This window comes from Papilio polytes, unplaced genomic scaffold (genome assembly GCF_000836215.1).
Source record: "Papilio polytes unplaced genomic scaffold, Ppol_1.0 DF823923.1, whole genome shotgun sequence".
NCBI lineage: Eukaryota > Metazoa > Arthropoda > Insecta > Lepidoptera > Papilionidae > Papilio > Papilio polytes.
In genome coordinates this window covers 5,608,572-5,631,879 of record NW_013525281.1, presented here as the reverse complement: position 1 = coordinate 5,631,879, position 23,308 = coordinate 5,608,572, and the positions used below count along the sequence as shown (strand labels likewise).

Genomic DNA, 23,308 nt, shown 5'->3' with positions numbered 1-23,308 from the left:
TCTATGCCAAATTTTATCGAAATCTGTTCAGCTGTTTACGCTACAAACGCTAACAAACATCCATCCATCGTAACTTTCGCATTTGTAATATTTATTATTGTATTATTATTATATGATAATGTAATAGTTTGGTCGATAACTGCGAAGTATAACGAGCAATATGTGTATTATTTTTTTATAAACTGCCAGTAGTTTTCCTATTTCCTTATCATTTAGTAACTTCATATCAATGAGGGATGTAGGTCACGTTCAGGGTAATACGTTACATTAGCTAATAAATTAACAATTTTCATGTAAATTTAGCATTTGGTTAATTGGTAGTATTTTGAACAGGACAAGTAAATTTATATTTTTCTCTTAATGTTACAACATCTACGTGTCTTTTAAATTACATTAAAAAATTTAATATTTGATATTAAGCGAACAGAACTGGTAAAGCCTTAGGTTTTTCATATAAATATGTATCTTTAAATTTAAACTCGATATTTCGTATTATTACGTCTTGTCATACCTGCAGAAGTGTACAGAAAATGATGTTGATGTCGTATAATTGCTTGTGCATTAATTAATGTCAAGTGGCGGTGTGGCCGACTAATTGCGTGCATTCATACCCTGGCTCTTACGAATACGTATGAAAAAAACGACCTCAACGGCCATATTACATGTGTTCCGCTCTGCCGGTATAAAACAACTAATTTCAGTCTTATCGTAAAGTGATAAGGTTTATTTATCGACAGCTATGCAGTCGACCGTGATAAGGCTGCAAGCGTTTGGGTATAACTAACATATTGAGTTACGGAATAGGACTTGGATTTTACACGAAAATCATACTTCGTACTAATATTGTACTGTGTAACAAATGTTTCCTATTTTTTCCACGGGGACGAAGTCGCGAGCAATAGCTAGGTTTTAATAAATACATTCGTCCAGATTGTTTAGTATGTTGTAAAATCTTACTTCTTACTATGTTACTAATATTATAAATGCGAAAGTTTAGATGCATGAATGGATGTTTGTTAGAGTTTGTAGCCTTAACGGCTTAACGGATTTGGATGAAATTTTGTACAGATGTAGAGTATAGTCTGGAGGAACACATAGGCTACTCACTTTTGTTTTTTTATTTCCAGTTTTTCTCTATTTTAAAGCTAGTGTAAAAATATGTTACATTTAGTTCCAGAAATAAGTTGATTATAAGCAAAGGACTGAATTTGTAGAGATGACGTGTTTATAATAAACTTGTTTGCAGAAGGATTTGTCGAAGTCCAGTTAAACAAATCATGGTTGACGAATAGTTAAGTGTTCAAGAGACCGGTTCAGTGTTATATGTAGAACAAACTTGGTCTAGGAACGGCTAAAACAGATTGGCACTCTTGCATTTATAAGTTGCTAATCAATGAAGCTTACACAGACATTTCAACTGATCAATTAAATTGTGCGTACGTTGAAACTTTATAGTCAGACAGTTAACATTTTTATATTAAAACAGTGACAAAACTGACTGATATTAATTGAAATTAATGACTAATTTTAGATATATGTAAGTCTATACTAATATCAAGAGGAAAGATTTGTATTTTTATGCATCAAAATTACTTAAAAACTATAAGGCCGATTTAAATTCTTTAACCATTAGAAAGCTATGTCATCGCTAAATAACATTGGCGATAATAAATTTCACGTAGACGAAGTCGCGAGCAACAGCTAGTCATTAAAAAAATAGTTATCAGTTGAATAACATCGGAGAGTTCGTTAGTACTCCTTACGCTGTGATATAATATGTGTTCGGTACGTTTAGGATTAGTAATTGAAAGCTATACATAAATGTGAACCGCTCGTAAAAAGTCCTTTTTATACAGAGGTCATTGATATTCAGTACGCGGATAAAAATGTAACCAAACGTTTTCATTTCAAAGGATATTCTCGTAATGACCTATCATTCACATTGTGATGCGATTAAACTATTTTTACTCTCTTATCTTGTTCAAGACTCTTCAAGTCATTATTACGATAAAATAAATTGTTTTAAAGTTTTTAACGATATAAATTTATAGTCTATCAACTAAAAGAGTTGACGTATATTTAATCCAAAATTTATTTCAAACATTGTCTAAGATTTATATGACAACGCCCATGTGTTTTAATTACTTTTTACTTTTTCTCACTAATCTCATATGTGGAAGGTGTCCCATCACTGAAGCAATAGTTTTACCTGCCATCCGGCTCGAAGGATCATTTTGCGAAACATTTAGAAAAAGCAGATGACAGATGATCTTTTAAAGGAAGATTTCAGTTGTTTTATATTCGATATTAAGCTGGACACAATATACAAAGCAAAAATAAAATTAAAATCATGGTTGTTAAAATTAACGTACGAGGACACAGAAGGTATTCTTAAAAGAGTATGTTAAGTTTTCTATTGTTGTAGCTATTTTATTTTATTCTTCTGTATAAAAATTTAAAACCATATTTTAAAAAAAATGGCACGTAAATATAAGTGTAACTATTAACTAATTTGTTGCCGTCTAACAATCGTTTGTTTAATCTTAAGAGCAGGACCCTCGCGATACAGGCTGCGCCTAGTGCGAGGGTACTGGTCAATATAAAAAAAAAAATTACTGTATCCATAAACTGTATTTTACTACTCCGTGTATACATGATTGTTGGATTTAAATAAATCATTTTTCCATTTTTTTTTCATTTTTCAATACTCACTGTTTTTAATCGTAAACTTAGAATAACATGGAGATGTATTAACATAGTTTTGGGACTTGTTAATGAGTTAGCTAAAGCCTGTTGACCCTAGTTAAACGAGTGGGCCTACCTGAATAACGGTACGCAATCGTGATTGGACTGGCGCTAAACGACTAACACAGCCTGGCATTAAAATAAAGTTTATTCGTTTTTCAATTAGTATAATTATAGGTTTTTTTACAAAATAGGCTTTGAGTTTACCTGTAATAAATATTTTTGTAACAAATGTTGAATCAGAATATATTGACTGAAGTGAGGTTCTACTGTCGTGACACTTGTATCACAACAATATTGCTATTTCTATCTTTGTTTAAATATAGTAGCTGTTTCTCGCGACTTTGGCCGCGTTAAATAAAAAAAAATAGCTTATGTTACTCATAACGTAGATTTTTAATGGTGAAAAAATTTTTGAAATCGGCCCAGTAGTTTTTGAGTTACTTCAATACATACAAAAATGCAATAATACAAATCTTTTTTTAGTTTGAAGAAAGTTAATAAATAAGACGAAGTAATCAGAAATCTCTTATTTACAATTTTCCTACGGATATCAATAATAAATCATTGCTTACGGTACTTATGAGTTTACAATCTAGCGAATGTTACCACAGCGGTTGAAATCAAATACGATAGTATCGTTGTATTTATAGAATGAAGTACTTGGAAAGATTAAATGAAATATGTATGACTAGCTTTCGCCCGCAACTCCGTCCGGAATAAAAAAACAAAAGTGAATAGCCTATGTGTTCTTCCACGCTATCTTCTACGTCAATGCTAAATTTAATCGAGATACGTTTAGCCGTTTAGGCTGCAAACTCTAACAAACATGCATCTAAAGTTTCGCATTTATTATATTATATTAGTAAGATTAGTATCATCAGAAAGATTAGTAATTATAGTAAAACGTAAGTTTAAAGTGAACAGGCTACTCACTTTGTTTTTTCTTTTAAATTCCACGCGGATGAAGTCGCGGGCGAAAGCTAGTAAATCATAAATTATTTCGCAACTGTTTCCTGAACCGTGTCATTTTTGTTCACATTCATCCAGTCGTAATTAAGTAGCTGCTTAGAATGAAGGCTAAGGTTATTTTCGTCTAGGTCACTTTAGTACATAATAGAAAGGTTTGATGCATTTTTCGCGACAAGTCTAGCAAAAAATAAAAAAGTCACCGTTAGAAAGGTAATTTATCCGTAACATAGGCTATATTTTATTATTATTTACTGTGGTGTACGAAATAAAACACAGGCGTTAGGTTATATACTCGTACTACTCGTCATCATCATCAACTTGCCCTTAGCCCTTACGGAGGCTCGGCACAGTATGTGCTGCTCTTCCATACATCTCTATCAGTCGTCGTAGGTAATATACTACTCGTATATATATCTATAGATAGATATCTATATAGATAATATCTATACTCATATAATACTAATATTATAAATGTGAAAGTATGGATGGAAGGATAGTCGGATGGTTGGATGGATGTTTGTTAGAATCTGAAGCTTAAACGGCTGAACGGATCTGGATGAAATTTGGCATAGATGTAGAGGATAGTCTGGATGAACACATAGGCTACATTCTTTTGTTTTTATTACTATAATATCACGCGAATGGAGTCGCGGGCGGAAGCTAGTACTCATATATATCAGATGAGTGGATGCTTTTATTTAATTTCATTGCAAGGTTTTGTCCAGTCCAATCCAGTCAATAATGAGATCAGTAATCAATAAATAGTGCAACTATGTACAAAGCATTCATTTGTGGTTTATTGCGTGTAGCCTATCGGTTTAAGGCTTTGCTTTCTAGTTTAATTGGTATTTAAAGCTGACTTGTATTTTCTTTCGCATTGCACCAGCTTAAAGATTGCATGAAGAAAGGTAACCTTGGATTACCGCAACTATGAAAGACTTATTTATAAGGTGGAAAACGAGATATCGGTCTCCTATTAGGCTAATGTAACAGTCAGCGCGAACTGTTTACATCTGAGAGCTATCGCGAATATTTGTGAGAATGTTTGGTAATCAACATTTGTATTTGTTTTGTACAGCGCCCCTACCGGGCATAAAGTACATCAACTAATCTCATAACAAATGTCAATTTTACGAATACATTCTCGTAAGCGTGACAGTTACGCAAATGTTCGAGATATACCCTCTATAGTAAGTTGAAGAAATGCTTGTTTTTAATTTTGTGGAAACTTATCTCATAATTGTTGTAAAAAAAATTACACTATTTTTTATTTTTTATTTCTGTATTGCTTTCGAAATAGCGCCATCTATGTCGTAACATCTGAAACGAGTGGTGTAGCTGTTCAGGAAAAACGTACAACCCTGTTCGAAAGGTAAATTCCAAAGGTTTACATTAAGTAGAACTAGATGGCGCTAATGTATAAAACTGATTATGCATTTTATGTCTGATTTTTATTAGGATAAGATTATAGCCAAACCAAAAAGATGTATTTCTAAAAGGCGCCAGATTTTCTTTTAAAATCACCTTTTACTTCGACACAAAGAAAAAGTAATTAATTAGTTCTCTACTTTTTTTTTACGTAATTAAACCAGCTCTTGACCACGACTCCATCTAAGCTTGAAGACACTAATACTTTTCCGCACTACTTTGATTGTGTTTTATGTTACCTGTCACCTTTTTGTTGCTTTATTTAAATGAAATATACTCATAGGATTGTTCATCTATATATTTATAGATTTGATGTACCTTTTCATATTGTAATATTTATGTACTTTATATCGAAGAATTTTATACTTTGAAAAATGCAAGTTTGTAATATTTGTAATTGTAAAGATGTCTCACGAAGCTCGCATCGCTAGTTTTGTCTCAATGAAAATGCGACGGTGGGGATTTGTTAGACGACCCATATGCTAGCATGTTACGGCTCCTTTTTATATGTACTATCAAGGTATCTAGCGGTATTCCACTTTTTAAATGACAAACATTTGAGCTTTTATACATTGACACGGCGACGCGCAAACAAATCAATAGGACGTAGCTTTTAAATGACTCTGTACGAAAAGAAGTTGGTTGATGGTAGATCGATGCGTTCACTGCTATCATTTTTATAATAAAAAGAGATTTGAAAAAGAGATGAAGAGAGCTGTTTTAAAAAGAAACGGCTTATGTCTCATTGTAAATAACGAGTGTAGTTAAAGTGTAACTCTGAGGATTTCCTCATCTGTACTTAGGAGGAAAATGTAATTCTAGGATTCTTATTTCTTAGTATAGTAATACGCTTGAGGGTGTACAGTCAGTCATTTACTGTGAATGGGAAAACTCTATATTTATACTATTTCTTCTGTATTTGACTGATTTTAAATAAAATGCCTTGTAGATTTTTTTTTGTTAAATTATAATGTAGCAGCGAGTTTTCACTGCTATAATCATAATGTTTTTGTACAAGCTTCTAATATAAATTTACGGTAAATGGTAATATCATTTTAATTAAATATAAATTTAAAACCGAGAATCGTTTTCTGATTATTTTTTAATTTTGAGTTTATTTTACTTAGTATTTAAATGCTTATATTTTTAATTTAATGTTACGAAAAAGAAGAGACGTTAAAAGAAAAATTAATTATAATAATTACAAGAGTGCAGTGTAATTGCAGGCAGCAGTGGGTTGTTTAACTAATTAAAATTAACTGCGACGTAGTCTTATATTAAAGGGGTAATTAGATATATTGCAGCATGAAAATTGCATTCTAGCTTCGCTACTCACTTCAGTTTTGTCGTCGAGTGGACAAACGAAATTGTTTAAAATATGTTTAATATTACAATCTTGAAATATCGCATTTGTAGAAACTGTTTCAGAAAGTTTGATTTTACTTTAAGTTAAAGTTAATTGACATAAAAATTATTTGTTGCTTTTTCTGGTAAATCTGTGAACTCAATATGTATGTTTCTTATGTAATTGTTTGAGCAGATAAAGTTATAGACATGTATAGAACATGAAGATTAAGCTAAGTCTAGGGGGGCAGTGACCATCAGTATGGTAAAATTCGTAGTATTTTTATATCTATTCCACTTTTATGGAGTACTAGTTTTTGTCCGCGACCCCGTCCGCGTGGTATTTAAAAAAAACAAAAGTCAGTTCAGCCGTTTAGGCTACAAACTTAAACACACATCCATCCATCCATCCTTCTAAGCTTTTGCATTTATAATATTAAAAAGTAAGATTGAGGGGGGACAACTGCACCTTGTGGGGGGAGCAGATAGTGTAGTTGTACCCCCCAGCTGACCATGATATAGAACAAAGCTGATTATATATTTCCGTCTTTATTTCTTCATTCAGTGTTTTCGAATATTGTTTGCTATTTGTAGACCAAAGATCATGCTGTCTTATACGTCTTACATCTATATTCCACGCAGACATCACCAGCTCACTGTACGTCCCTACCGAGGGGCTCCTGCCCAAAATTAGTGTGATTAGGCCATAGTCAACCACGCTGGCCCAGTGCGGGTTGGTTGACTTCTCACATATCTTTGAATTTCCTCGCCGGTATCTGTAGGTTGCATTATGTTTTCTTTCACCGTAAGAACAGCTATATTATTTATCTTTAATATTTCATTTTGAGTTTAAATTCATATATAAACATATTAAAATGTACCGTATGTGTCTAGGAATGGGATTAATATTTCGATTTATTACCGCTCGTGTTTAATATCCGGTGGCTTGGGGATCGCAAATACGTCTCGTCAAATATAATAAATACGTATACGATCGTCGCCGCCCCACGTTTTATCACAGTACGTTATAATTATTAAATTTTAATAAAATGTAATTACACAATATTTTTAATCATACTAATATTATAAATGCGAAAGTTTAGATAGATAGAATGTTAGAGTTTGTAGCCTTAACGAATAAACGGATCCGGATGAAATTTGGCTTAGAAATAGAACATAATCTGGCCTAAAACAGGCTACTTTCTTTTGTTTTTTTTTAATTCCACGCGGGCGGAGGTGAAAGGTAGTAATACTTATAAATATGTCTGCATCATAAAATATGTATTCTTTTACACAGTGAAAGGAAAATTCCTGCTGTCCTCTTTAAGAAATAAAAAGATAACGTTGTTTTTGCGGAGGTTGAGAATGGAAACGTGATAAGCAATTTCTGAAAAGGCGAGTTTTCATTAGCAACTAGCCACAGTAATCCATATAGAGAGTTTTTGATTGATTTGGATTTTTTAACGAACTTTTAGTATGTTTCGTTTCAAGTACATACTCGATGATTAATTGGCTGTATTCAGGGAATAAACCCCTGGATACACGCACTCCAATAATCCGCTCAATGTACACCGAGTTTTGGACAATAAACCGAATTTAATTGCGCCCTTGATGCAATGGCCGCGTCACTCCTGTCTGTCTGTTGCGGTTTTCCGTCTGCTTCATATAGATGTAGACATACATGCTGGTTTATTTAATATATTTCTCCTTGTATATTTCTTAAATAATGTAATTTTAATCAAAATATTTAAATGATAAAAATGTAAAGGTTTTTGAATACTCAATTCTTAGTCTTGGTGATAGAAAATGTATTGTTTTTCATATAATTCGCAATATACAAACTAGCTTTGACTAAGGTAGTTACGGTAAGAAACACAAAATAAGTACATTGTTATCGAAACCATTTTAATATTAGTGCAACGGTGCGAATATGTAGGAGGTCGTGCATCATATCTTACTTCTTACTCTTACTAATATTATAAATGCGAAAGTTTAGGTGGATGGATGTTTGTTACAGTTTGTAGCTTAAACGTCTATACGGATCTTGATGAAATTTGGCATACACGAAGAGGACAGTCTAGAACACATAGGCTACGTATTTCTGTTTTTATTTAATTCTATGCGGACGTAGTCGTGGGCGAAAGCTAGTTAAATATAGAATGATGTTTGTTTATAGATTGTTTAGAAAGTTCATACGCGGGATTTAATCCGCGCCTAAACTTCATAAAGTGATTAAAGCTCGGGCGAGTTTTAATCATGTCCGGATTAAAGACACGAAACCTATTACCTTCGTCCTCTCGAAGGTCTGGGATGTACTGCTATCGCATGATTGGACCTTAATTAAGATAGCCTGTTAATTTCCCGGATCATTTTAAACTTTGTATTCGAAATTCTATAAAGATGAGATGATATTGTGTTAGGAGTGACGTGGACCAGAGTAGTGATAATGAGTGGAAAGGGTTGAAACTTTTGCCGATGGCGAACAGATCTGCAGAAAATAAGCCAAAAACGAATATTAGAACAGTAACTTGTAAATTATTTTAAACTTATAATTTTCTGTTTTAAATTTAAAACTATACAGTTGTAAATTTTTATTTCTATTTATTTTATTGTAACTTGGATGCAGAAATGAATTAAAGGTTATTTTATTATTTATTTATCCAAATTTCAAGCCATGTTAGTCACATACATAAGTAGTAGATGTACAGTCAGCTGCATAAAAATGTATTCATTTATTTTTAAAACTTGTATAAGCTTTCGGTTTCAATAATGTATTCATGGTTGGAACCATACGGATAAGCAAGCACATATGTTTTTAAAACCGAAAGCGTGTAGAAGTTTCTGTAGCTTGGTAAATATAAGAGATATATTTTCAGCCGACTGTACTTATGTGGAAACTCAATTTAATATGTAAATGACAGTATTTTATTTATTTAGTTTAATAGTAGAATGTTTTTTTTTTTCATATAGATTTTAGTGATCATGCTTTGTAGTAATTTGACGTCGTATAAATTGGACAACAATTGCCTTGTATTTGTATGTATGTCAAATACGTAATTGAGAATACAATTGTATGTGACAAAGAAACAAATTGTTACTGAATGTTTTCTATAACATTGTAGAGAAAATATGATAAGTGAAAAATAGTGTGCCTTCGTCGTAAATCATGGCCGACCTTTCCGCCTCGCAGGAAACACTAATAAGATTGCAACATTTCCCACTTCCGAAAAAAAGCAAGGAAGAATACAATTAAGTGACTGATTGGTGTAAAGGTTCAACCTTTTGTTCTTCAACCAGTTCAGTTCAACCTTGTGTTCTTCCAGACTATCCTCTACGTCTATGCCAAATTTTATTGAAATCCGTTCAGCAGTTTAGGCTGCAAACTCTAACAAACATCCATCTAATATTAGTAAGTAAGATTAGTAAGAAGTAAGATATTTGTGTTGCAATTAAATTATTTTTATTTACAACTAGCTGTTCCCGTACGGTTTCATCCGCATAAATTATAAAAACTATTTAATTGTTTACATTTGACAAAATTCTCAATTGCAAATGTCAATATTACCGTTACCATATTAACCTCTCTTCCTTAATGTTGGCAGCTCGTATCGTATGGTCTCTTTCCCACTTTAGGGTTTTTATCCAAAATATTTACCCCCTAAATTTAATGGCGTGAAAATACATAGCCTAAAGCATGACGTAAGTGTAGTTTTATTAAAAAAAGAATGATTCAAAAATATGGTGTAATTGCTGACATCTTAGGCAACAAAGAAGTGTGTGTTTACGCTTTATAATAATAGTATATATAAATATGACTTTTTTGCGTAAATAAGTCAAAGTTCTTATGTTCTTGTACTGTACACTTATACTCCGTACAGTTCTTTTGTAGATAATAGAAAACCTATGTTTTAATCAGCTGTGTCTTTAGCAATGTTTACTTAGGACCGAATATCACTTTATAGAGTAACACACGTTACAAGATTTTACGGGTCTAATTAAATATCAACATTACTTTGTGTTTCAGTTTATTTAAATGGTATAAGAAAATATTGAAGATGGTTATTTTGACTACCGAAAATGTAATGGACAATGTTTTGATAATACAGTGGAACCTCGATTACTCAAACCTCGGTAACATAAAAACCTCTATCACGTCAAAAAAACAATATGTCTTCTTCCCATCAGAGCCCAAAACCTCTATAACATAGACCCTTGATAACTTAAAACCACTATAACTTAAAATATTTTGCGTTTCCCTTGCTTGGCCTTTAACCTATCGAGGTTCTGCTTTACAATAAAAATATTATTTTCACTTCTATCAAAGATTAGTAAATTGTGATTCTTAAAACATGAATTAAACATGCTTTATTTGTGTCCGAAAAATTAAATAAAAAACGGACTTACGTGATCAAATATGATTTATAATTTAATAGACTCCGAGATGTATAGGTGTATTAGATATGCTTTGCCACAAAGGCCGTGTTAAAGGTGAACTTAAAGGTCAAACCATATGTCAAAAGGCGCGCCGCTACGAACAGGGTAATGAGCTTTCGGGTTTATATTGTTGTCACTCCATTTTATACAAATATGTACTAAATAATTGTTTGTTTTGTTACGTGGACCATTTAATAAGTAGTGCAATAAAGATTAAGAATTTTTTTTTGCCAGATACTCTGATATGTCAATAATAACATTTTGGTCTTCTTTTTTCTGTAAATATTAATTTGATAAAAAGGTAAATTTAATTATAACCAAAGTATGTCAATGGGTAGTGATAGTGGCTGCGTTCTCTCCGATGTGATTTTTTAATTTGTTACGACGCAGATTAATATTCCACAAATGAGTGCTGCAAGATTACAATTTAATTAATACGAAAAACTTTATAATATTTACGTATTAAGATTTATAGAAGTTACATACAGAGTACCTAATACCTATTCATATGAAAATCTAAGCCGACGAAAGTTTAATTAACAAAATGAACCCATTACTTCCATATCTATACTTCTATACTATTATAATAAAGCGTAAACACACACTTCTTTGTTGCCGAAGATGTCAGCACTTACAGCATATTTTTGAAAATTACTCTTTTTAATAAAAAGCTCAACACTTACATCACACTTTAGGCAAGGAAATAACACAAAAGTCCATATTATTAATCGTAGAATTATCAATTAAGAGAAGTATTTTATTTATTTTAGAATAGGTATACCCGCGTCGTTGACTAAATCTAGATGCCAAATAGAGCATTAACTATCGTCACCGCACTCGGAAACTCCGCTGCGACCAGCGGGGTTGTACTAATTCGCAGATTGCGCCAACAATTAATAGATTTTACACAAAATGTCCTTTTTGGGTAGGTTTGGTTCCTCCAGTTAAATACACTTTAGAAGTGGATTCACCCGATGATAGGATGAAAAGGATAATTATCGTCTATTAATTACATTTTCTACTCTACCCCCATAGACATAAGGACTTTCGATTAGCGATATCGCTAGTAAAATCGCCAAAATGTGTCAAAACTATACTGATGAAAAGTGACAAGTCAATTCAAAGTTTGACTTTTCGATCAGCGATAGCGGTAATAGAATGTTGCTATGTCTAAGAAAGATGTTCTATAAAGAGTAACTTCTATTGTACAGCAAAGTTCTATTGTAGAAAGATGCCCATGAATATGGGGTCACTTAATTGAGTGACTCCCAATTCTTATTTAATAATTTCCATTAATTATTATTCAAAGGTATGCAGTTTGTATCGAAATAACAGTCCTCTAGTTTCGCTGCAACGTTGCTGAATATTTATTTAGTCTGGGAGCTCGGCGACAAGCTAATTAATGTTCTGGCTATACCGCGCAAACTGTTGGCACAGTTTAATCGAAATTTGCTTATAGACAATTATTAATTCGCTAACTAAAACTGCGCGATGACAATAGTATCACATTATAATTATTTCGTTTTACTTTACTTTACTTTATGATAGTAGTAATAACCCTTTATTGCCCAACTTTTTGATTAATACAATGATTTTAAAATGATGTTGAACAAGGGTCGCCTTGTCACTTTTAGCAATTTTTTGCCGGCAACCCATAATGTAACTGATCAGCAATCTGCTGGTTGTTGTAGATGAAGGTTTTCCTTTGTTTCTAAAAATACTGAAGAGAAGGATTTTAAAAAGACGCGTGTTGTAGGATACATGAAGGTAGTCTAAATCTTTTTAAACTTACCGTGTTATATTGGAACTCCTTGTTACTTACGAATCTATCACGTCTTGTTATAAATTTATTAGATTTCAATATTAGTAATAAACTAATAGGTTTATATATTATCGCATGCGAACATGTTTGTCAGCGAAAGTCTATATTAAGTTGGTTAAAAGTTTTAACGGTTAATTTAAGTGACGGCAACTTGAGGGCCGCGCGAGTAGAATTTACGACGCCGTTTCCTGTTCGCGCTGTAATTCACTTAGATCAGGGACGTAAGATTAAAATGGATATGAAGCTGACTTCAGATGTATTTCTATTACGCATTTATTTGACTTTGTGGCAAAACTGTGACTTAGCTTGGTCAGTCTTAGATTTTGTGTTCAGTCTTGAATAAGTTTGTTTTTCGTAAAACAACAGTAATTTTCTATAGTGATTTATCTGTCTCGATCTGTACAGCAAACTGCATATATTGTATACATTAAAAATACTTTAGAAACTTGTAAACGCGTTCACTTTTAAATATACACGTATTTGTTAATAGCTGGAATTAGATGTCGGAAGAATACGAATATGGGCATAAATATTTTTGAAACCGAAACCGTATATGAATTACCGAAGCTTTTTAAATATCTACATATTTGTGCAGCTGACTGTACATTATTTAGTTTTAGCCCTACGTTCTGCAGATCCCAAATGTCTGATCAAGTGCAATAAATATACTAGGAACGTGTAACGTACGTCGTAATTTCGTTAAGTTTACGACTTGCCAGTTACCGAAACTATTGCTATTTTACTATTACTTTAAAACGTGTTTTATTTTTACTCGATATATGATTACTCGAAGTCCAAGAAAATTATAAGAGTTTAATCATTTTAATGAAGTCATTTCACAATTTAATGACATTTAATTCTCTTCTTTGCCTTTTTTGTAATTCGCTTTATCTTATAAATTTTATATCATCAAAGCTATTTGTTAATGAGATTAGTACTAACCTTATATTATAGAGATTATTGTAATTTTATAGCCATACGATTAAATAACATTTGCTGCAACAATTCAAACTATTGTGTTTATGGATGTCAATTTTGGAAAGCGCTTTATTGAAGATAGTCTCATCACAAGGCATAATTATTCAAGACTTGCCCAAGCATTTGAAACAATTCGCTAATTGCCTCAGAGAAATGCTCGTCCACGAACTAGAGAGCTAGCTATTACATATTTAACAGTAATTATAACCTATCTTATACCGAAATGTAAATTATTATCGTTGTTACCTTTTATATCATCTTCTCTACTTTATCCTACTCCCGTAGGGTCGACGTACCAAGTTTTAGTCCGCCAGATAACTATCATCTATCATCTCAATCACCACCTTCTAGATTATACCTCCTTTTACGTTATCCACCCATCTCTTTTTAGGTCTATGGTAGTTTATTTTATTCCTAAAATAATGTTTAAAGCTTTGTACTTAAAAAATAACAGACAAGTTCTAGCACATTCATTGATAATCTTATTACAGCATTCTATTAGATTTGATAAATATAGCCTTGGATATAAAAACTTCTTTCTACTGAATAATGGTTTGGCCACAAAAGAATACAATTAACAGTATTTTAAATTTCCTTCGGTAATAAATACGCTATCGAATTTTATTACTATCGAAAATTATTTCTTTGTTCGGTAACAAGAGGGAAAATTAAATATGATTGAATTGAATTATACATGCTGGCGAAATATAACAACAAATATCTTTATTTTAATTTGTTTTACGTTAATTTTAATATTGTTGCAAATAATTTGGTATCCATGCACTTGAATGTGAGGTATGCGGTATGTGCTCTTGAATGGATATCGACTTAAACTGGAGGTATTTCCTACTGATGCGGCTATAACTGTTGGGTAGCGATTATTCCACGTATGCTCATGTTTCCACTAGAATGAATAACAAGTATCTTTGAAATTTTCCTCAATCGAAACGCGTAATAATTTAGCCAGCATTTATATAACAAATGTTTTTAATTATATCTGTGTTAATGAATTTATTAGGATTCGATCAAAGTTTGATATAATTATATGGATTAAACAAAACATTCAAAATTGTATGCATTTACATTGTGGTTAATTTAAACGGTTGTTTACGATCAATTATTCAAAAATATGCCAACAACAATGATTGGAAAAGCTTGCGCTCCGGTTTGTTAATTTTATTAAGTTATTTTGTACAATTAAGTTGAAAGTCTGCTGAATATTAATATTTATAACTAGAAAATATTATGTAATTATTAAAATATCTCTAAATGTGTTATTCAGTAAAGTACATCCAAAAGAAACAATTGAAAATCACTAAAGCATATTTAATTATGGAGCGTTTTTATTTTTGTAAAAATCCAATTGAATTAAAATAAAACATTTGAAAGCATAAATACGTTAATTACGTTTAACTGGCAATGTAAACGGACATCGAGCAGGCTCCGGCGAAAGAATGAAGTAGAAAGAGGAATTCTAGGAAATATTTATTTAGGCTCTCAGAGCTAACGATGTGTACAAGGAACGTTTCCTTAATGCAGAATTACTCCGTAGACAGTAGTTGATAATACTTTACTTTTCAACTTTTAAGATCGCCATTTAAATAATATTACAAAGGTTTTATACACAAAAATTCTATTAATATCCTGATGTAAGATACGAAGAAGTTTATTGTTTATTTTATTATCTCGTATTGCCTCTTCAAACTTTAGGGCTGTCCGCTAACTCAAGACTATTCCGTATTAGTTCCTATGAATGCTTTAAATTATTATTCTAATAAAAAGCGATATTTCATAAGACATTTCTTAATATTTCCCGCAATGCCTGAAATAATTTTAAATTTCTAAAATGTTATATTCGGGTCATATGTCATCACGGGAAGTGCATTTCTTAACTGGGAATTGTCAGAAGCGGCCTACCTTGTTTATAAGATTACCCAGTGGAGTTTAGACTCGTAGTTCAACTTCCCAGCCCCTCGGAGATGTTTCGACATCGTTACTTACCTTACCCCAGTATTGTTCCGTAACATGCAAGATGTTGAACGAAGTGGTTTGGGAAATATACTCGTATGTTCTGAATTCGCAAATTTTTAATATGTTTAAGTTTTATTTCAATTGCGAATACTCTGATTTTGAAAAGAATTGGAAACAAAAAACCTACAGAAAAAGCACTGTGATAAAATTATTTATTTACGTACTAAAATCGTTAATTAATCTCTAGACCTTAGTGATTTATCGTGGTAAAAAAGAGAAGGATTCTAGTAATTAGTATGATTTTTTAATACGATAATAATAAATGTAAAATAATGTGCTTATTATTTAGGTTCAATGTCGATATATCCATACTTTATCATTGTTATATTATCCAAAATGCATTACCACTAATGGATTCCCGATACAGGGCGCTAATTACCAGACGTAATGAGCAAGTCTGCAATCGGAGCCAGAAACGAAGGTTAATTATCCGCTAGTACAAAATCTGCATTCTTATTTCAAATTTTTACTAAGTTATAATAAATTTAATTGAATAACTTACGAAAATGAATATTGAAAAGTAAGTTGGTCTTTATATTTCTAATGTCATGTGGCAAATTGGCATTACAGATTAGGAAATTTATATCTCTACTTAATATAAAAAAGGTAAACACTCAATACTTTGTAGCTTAGGATGTCAGCAATCACAGCATATTTTTGAACGAATATTTCTTTAAAAAAAAACCCTACACTTGCGACACGCTTTAGGTTATATATTTTATCGGTATTAAACTTAGAGGTTAAATAAATTGAAAAAAAAAATGAACCTTAATGTAGGAAAGGGACCATAGATAACAAGCTGCCAACATTAAGGAGTAAGGTTATCATTTGAGCATTTGAATGTTGATATTTTCAATTGAAAATTTCACAAATGCAAAAAATAAAAGCAAGTCTTTATAATTTCATGAGGATGAAGCCGCACGGTAAGAGCTTTATAAATATTACACTTATAAATAGTAATAACAAAATCACTAGAACACCAACGTAAAGTAGCATTTTAGCTATGAATTTCGCATCCCTCCTCCGATGAAATAACTATAGAATTACACGAGACAACAATTTATTATGTTTCCTGTTTGAAACAAGCAATCTTTCGCCACTTCGCCGGATCCGGGAACGTAGGAAATTCTATGAAATGTACTTGATAAACGGAAATATGAACGGAAGTGTACAATCTACTATTTTTGTAAGTGTTTTTCAAAGACAACGCCTGACTAGTCTTCTAATTCGTGTTCTGAATCAATAAAGAATGAAACAAAAGCACGGAAAGAGATGTCTAATTTTCCTTGCTGTATACCAAACCAATCTGTATAAGCATTACCTTGACCACTGAAATAGCTTAAAAAATATAAATACGAACTTAATTGTACATTTACATTTTAGCAATCGTCATTGTAAAAGTTTTAATACTAAACGAGTGAGTTGAGTCTAAACAGGCGTTTGCGATACGCTCTGTCCTCATTCACAAATTCGTATGCAAATGTCAGCAAGCAGAACACTTTGCTGCGCTTCACTGCTTGAGATCCTAACTTCCACTACAACTACTGACTATAAAAGCGCATTGCGTATAATCGAGTACTATAGTTCATTACTATTAGACTCTTAATGTTATATGCTCACAGTAGCATTCACAATTGCTATGGTAAAAATACAGTAAAGAACAAAGTGAAAAACAGTAAGAATACGATGAAATGAACAACGCCACCCAATATTTATTTAATTACTAGATTTCGCCTACAACTCCGATCGCATGGAATTAAAATAAAAAAACAAAAAGTCAAACAAAACAATGGGACCCACCTGCAAGCATTACCTTTCGGATAAAAAAATAATTATCAAAATCGGTCCACTAGAGGCGGAGTTAGATGCCTTAACACATATAAAAAAAACATACACGAATTGAGTACCTCCTTCTTTTGGGAAGTCGTTCAAAAAGTAAGTAGCCAGACGAACAGACTATTATCTATGCGACATCTGTATCTGTACATCTATGCCAAATATCAACGCAATCCTTTTAGCACTTTAGGCTACAAACTCTAACAAACGTTCGTCTAAACGTTCGCAATAATATTAGTAAGAATTAGTAAAATTTCTCGTTTAAAATTTTTCTCTTTACAAGATAAAAAACAATCTCAGTAATTCTAGTACGTCTAATAGAAGTAAATGTCTTGATCTCTTAAACTCCTTTGTAAATAAGTTTTCAATAGTAATACACAATCTCGTAAATCACTCATCCTCTATTTTGTAGCTAAGATGTATAACCAATGTCTTACATCGGTTGTAAATTATCTCACTTGTCAATAGACAGAATTGAAACCAATGTAATTTACCGCGTACTAATTACTGACATGTCACAGTGATGCTCTCGTCTGTACGTATGTTGTACAATTTCAATGTACTAAACAAGCTTACAATATGCACAGAGTAAAACAAAAAATAGCACCCACCAGCAAGCACTACCTTTCGGGTAAAAGAATTATGTAAATCGGTCCACTAGCGGCGGAGTTATGCCGTAACACATAAAAATGTACAGACGAATTGAGTACCTCCTTCTTTTGGGAAATCGGTCAAAAATACGTAACTACTCGTATAGACAAAGAATTTAATTCCCTTGGAACTTGATGGAGTATCATATAGCAAACGGAATTAATTCTGCGGTGCCATAAAATGTGTAAACAGGTTCTTAAAACTTCTCATAGTTTAATAATATTCAATTAATAAAGAAAATTAATGCAGATTTAATAGCGTTTGAATAATCAATTCGGATGATTACCAAGTTAATTTATAACTTCATGCACTAAAACTACTTTAATTGACATTTCAATCATAGATTAAAACAATAAAAAACTATATATGACAAATAATAGGTCGAATCAACGATTATACTGTTTTTGGAGTTAAAGTAAGTTATTTAGAACCTGATCTGAAAGAAATGATCTTAAATTTTCAATATTATTAGACATTTTTCAAGTTTGTGCGTTTTTTAGACATAATTTATTGGTCAACATTAACTAATAGTTTATAATATTCTTCTAAAACATTCGGTTATTGAACGCCTTGTGGAGTTTTCATTACAAATATTCGTATTATTTGTGTAATGCACAAAGACATTAAATTCCGTAGTGCGAATTCTTGAGAAGCTTTGTAAAGGTGCGCTTGTGAAGATGCGACGTCTCGACGATAAACGCTCGCTTGGATATAATCAAAGAACATTCCACGTTTAGTTTACAAAAAAATGTGAAATCCAAAGCCTGCCTTTGATATTATAGAATACAGAGGAAACCGAGCATCGCTCTCCTTGATATGTGACCGCTACCCACGGGAGAGAAGATAGACCATAAGTAAATAAATATTGCTATAACCCACCTACTCTTAAAAACGCATAAGTAATAACGAAATTATCTAACTATTTGCTTCCAATTTTATCTTTTATTGCATTTCCTATCTATTTCCCCTTTCATGTGCGTTGTTTCTTTATTTTATCATATCTTCGTATTTATAATTCGCATGTGTTAGACGTTAAATTATGATCTTTTCAATGACACGTGAATAGTACTATTTCATAATTCAGTATGTTGAGAAAACATTTTTTAACTTTTAATTAGGGTCACTTATCTCAGAATTTCGTATCGCATCATCTTGACAATAATTTCGGTTGCGTCATATAATTTTGTCAAGTTCGAAACTTCTGCAATTTCATACCTCTTCTATTTGAAACTTTGTTCAAATGGCGGTGGCTTTTTAAAACTTGACTTACAGTCGAGTTCGCGGGCCAGAGATTGAATATTATTTACTTTAACTTATTGCAAATACGTACTAGGAAAACTTTTTTTAAATTGATTAAAAATACAGGAAAAGGAAGAATTAACCACAATAAATCTATACTATAATAAACAGGAAAGAATTATATTTTTGTATGTATTGAACTATGTAACTCAAAAACTACTTGGCCGATTTTAAAAATTCTTTGACCTTTAGAAAGGTAATTTATCTGTTAGTAATGTGTTGTATAGATTTTTCTAAAATAATTTAAGTACGAAGTACATTAATATACTTTACCTGAGTTAGTTTACACGAACATTTCATTAAATCAAACACTAACTGAGCATCCGTGTACGTACAAAGTAAACCCTGGTGGAGTTTCACTAATTCCTGATACGCTTCAAACATCCCGTTAATTAATAGTCATTGATGCCCAACTTATTGTTTACTCTGTTGGTAGTTACTGCAATCGCAGATATAAAAGCCCGTACATACTAAACGAGTAGATGCGCCCGAGTGCTATTTTTATAAGCAACTAGCTGTTCGCGACTTCGTCCATGTGGAATTAAAAAACAGAAAATAAACATAGCCTTTGTTACTCACTGATAACTTAGTTTTTAATGGTGAAAGAATTTTTGTAACCGGCCCATTAGTTTTTGAGTTATTTGAATTCATACAAAAAACAAATCTTTCCCCTTCATAATATTGGTATAGAAGTATAGATTACGTTTTATTTACACTGGTTGTTTGCGTTAAGAGTCTGGCGAACACAATGTCAAAAGCAACACAGTTGTCTTTCGGTAGTTATTATTAAATTTTTAAACGTTCTGGAATATTCTTAAGGAAACAAAGGCATTCTATCGTGGGTCTAGTCTAGACAGCTACCGGTAGAGAGGGAAGGTGGAATGTTACAGGTCGACGTGTTCGAACTTTCTCAAAACTTAGGGTGAAAACACAGACATTACGGAGGTTAGGTTTTTATAAAATGAATATAAGACTGTATTATTATTAGCAGCATAATTTACCTAAAATAAATTAAGGACCGTCTTAAGATGTCAAAGTAAAGGTAAACATCTGAGCCAGCTTACTTAAGTGGCCTTTGGTTTTTGTGTTTGTAAAGAGGATGGAGGTGAAATCTTAGCAAAAAATATTACTGTAATATAATATATATATCCTTAGACACTGTTTACTTATTGGTGTTTAAGTAAATAGTGTCTAGCTGTTAATTGATAGTATGGACGTCTATCCGATTCATCTTAAATATGTATAACTGCATTGATTTTGGTATTCATTACTTTATTATTTATAGCTCTAGCTCGCGACATCATCTGCGTGAAAGTGACAAATCTGGCCTATGTTACTCACAGATAAGATACCTTCCTAATGGTGAAAGAATTTTTAAAATCAGCCCATAAGTTTTGAAGTTATTTCAATACATACAAAAATACAAATTTTTCGTCTTTATATCGGTATAGATTAGTCACGATAGCATTTCGCAAGCCAAGCATAATATCTAACTTATCACGATTTGTAAAAAAAATACAGGGCCGCACATATAAAAATAAACTTGATATGGTTTTATTGATGAATCGTGAATACCTTTACTGCGCTCGTGTTTAGTTTTGAATAGTGCTTTTTAATCTACCGAATGAACATTCGATGCTACTCCGTACTCCGTCTGAAGTGTTCCGGACGGAAGTAGGGGATGGCAATACTCAGATATCTTAAAAGTAAAATTTGTTTTCATAAGTAAAACATCCTTTATTGTATTAACAAACACGAAAAATGCAATAGTATAAACATATGTATCCGTAAACAGTGTTTAAAATCAATTCTATTGGTATCAGAACTACAACTTAATATTGGCCGATAATATTAACTTCTTGAAAATATAATTATTAATATGATATTTAATTTTAAGGCTTTTTGTTAGTATTTAGTACGATTTCGGAGAGATTATAATATAATATGGCGTCTGTTTCTGACGATATGCACATGAGTTTCCTTACGACTGCTTGTGCGGTCTTAGTGCGATGTAATCCGTTCTTGTCCCCGTTAAGGCAGAGGCATTTCCTTACATAATAACATATAATGTTATAGTTCTGTAGAATTGGTATTTAAATTTATTTGTTACGATTACTTTAAATTTAAACTGGAATTAACATCCAACACTAACATGTGTGGTAACCCTACGCAGGGCAGTCTATTTACTATTCAAAAACTAGGAACCGCATACGATGTATTGGCGCATCCCTGGCGGTTTTTACGAAGGCACGGTTGTTATTCTTTCAGCCTCTGATAAATATGAAAGCATGGCAAATGGTTAAAATTTACGTCGTATCAACTCCAGTTTCGTTTGCAAATTCCAAAAGAAGTTTATTTAATTTGAAATAGTTTTACTCATGAAATATGAAATGAATATATATTTGTAATAGAAAACAAAATGGATACCTAATAATTTGTGAAATTTGCACCTAGTCTAGTTTGTCATTTTAACACTTTGTACCAACAGTTTGTAAGCTCAATACAATCGTTTTAAGCTCACACACAACAGCACTGACACGAAACCGTGACTTAATATTGGCAAGGTATTGTAGATCAAAATATCGTCCGCTTCCTTAGTAAAATTGGTACGGGTCAGAGACACAATAGATATATATAAATGTTTTGTGTCCGTCCTTCTTTTAGGTAGATCAACAGGTTTATATAATTCAGTAGTTTAAAATATTTAGACCGCTTGTACACCCATGAACATATCCATAAGCAGAGTTTTGTTGCCAGTTTCTCCCAAATTATAATAAAACCACAAACACTTGACACTGGCCCAATCCGCTGTGGGAGAGCCATAAACAAGAAATAGAATAGAATAGACCCAGTAGACAAATCACATAGATGTCAATGCTTCTAGCATTTCATTCCGAGGTCGGACTTCAATCGGGAAAAGTTATTTGTCTATCAAACGCCACTTTGTGCGCTTGAATGCTGGCTGTATTACTCTCTACACGTTGATAGACAATTTTATGTCTCGTAACGAACTATTGATATCCATTTCTAAAACATCTCTATAAAATTTGATTGAACCATTGATTAAAAAAACAGAAGTAACATTTTTGTTTGTCTGTTGGTATTAGTAGATTGGTTAGACGGACCATGAAGTTTTAAAGCTATATTAAGATGAAGTAATGGACCAGAGGTAATAATTTTGAAATAAACTGATTAATCTTGACATAGGACGCTTCTTAATATACTATTCTCAGACGCGTAGTAAAATTTGTATTCGTTTCAGGATCATGTGAGAACTCAAACATAGATTTAGGATCTCATTCAATGTCCATCTTTCATCCTGCCAGAAAAAAACAACGTGGATTCCGTACGACGGCAGTGACAGAAAAAAAAATAGTCGTTGCAGTCATCCATCAATCTGGTCTGCAAACGCGTCAATTTTGTAATCACTTAGTATTCTATCAATATTAATATTAATAAAAAAACATACAGACGGATTGAGTACCGCCTTCTTTTGGGATATTGGTCAAAAATGAGATGTAATTAATGCAGTGTTATCTTAAACGAGAACTTCTAGAATGATAAATTTATACTCCTACTTTTTGGTGTCAATCGTTTAGTTTAAAACGCGTAAGTCAGACTTAATATTATAAATGCGAATGTTTAGATGGATGGATGGATGTTTGTTAGAGTTTGTAGCCTAAACGGCTGAACGGATTTCGATAAATTTTGTCATAGATGTAGAGGATCGTCTGGAAGAACACATAGGCTATTTACATTTGTTTTTTT

At 32.2% G+C, this 23,308-nt stretch overlaps 1 long non-coding RNA gene across 1 annotated transcript in view; it reads left to right on the top strand.

The window, feature by feature from the left end:
- LOC106102614 overlaps positions 1-23,308 on the top strand; it is a 65,174-nt gene that overhangs the window by 8,228 nt on the left and 33,638 nt on the right. The gene's annotated exons all lie outside the window — the stretch shown is intronic.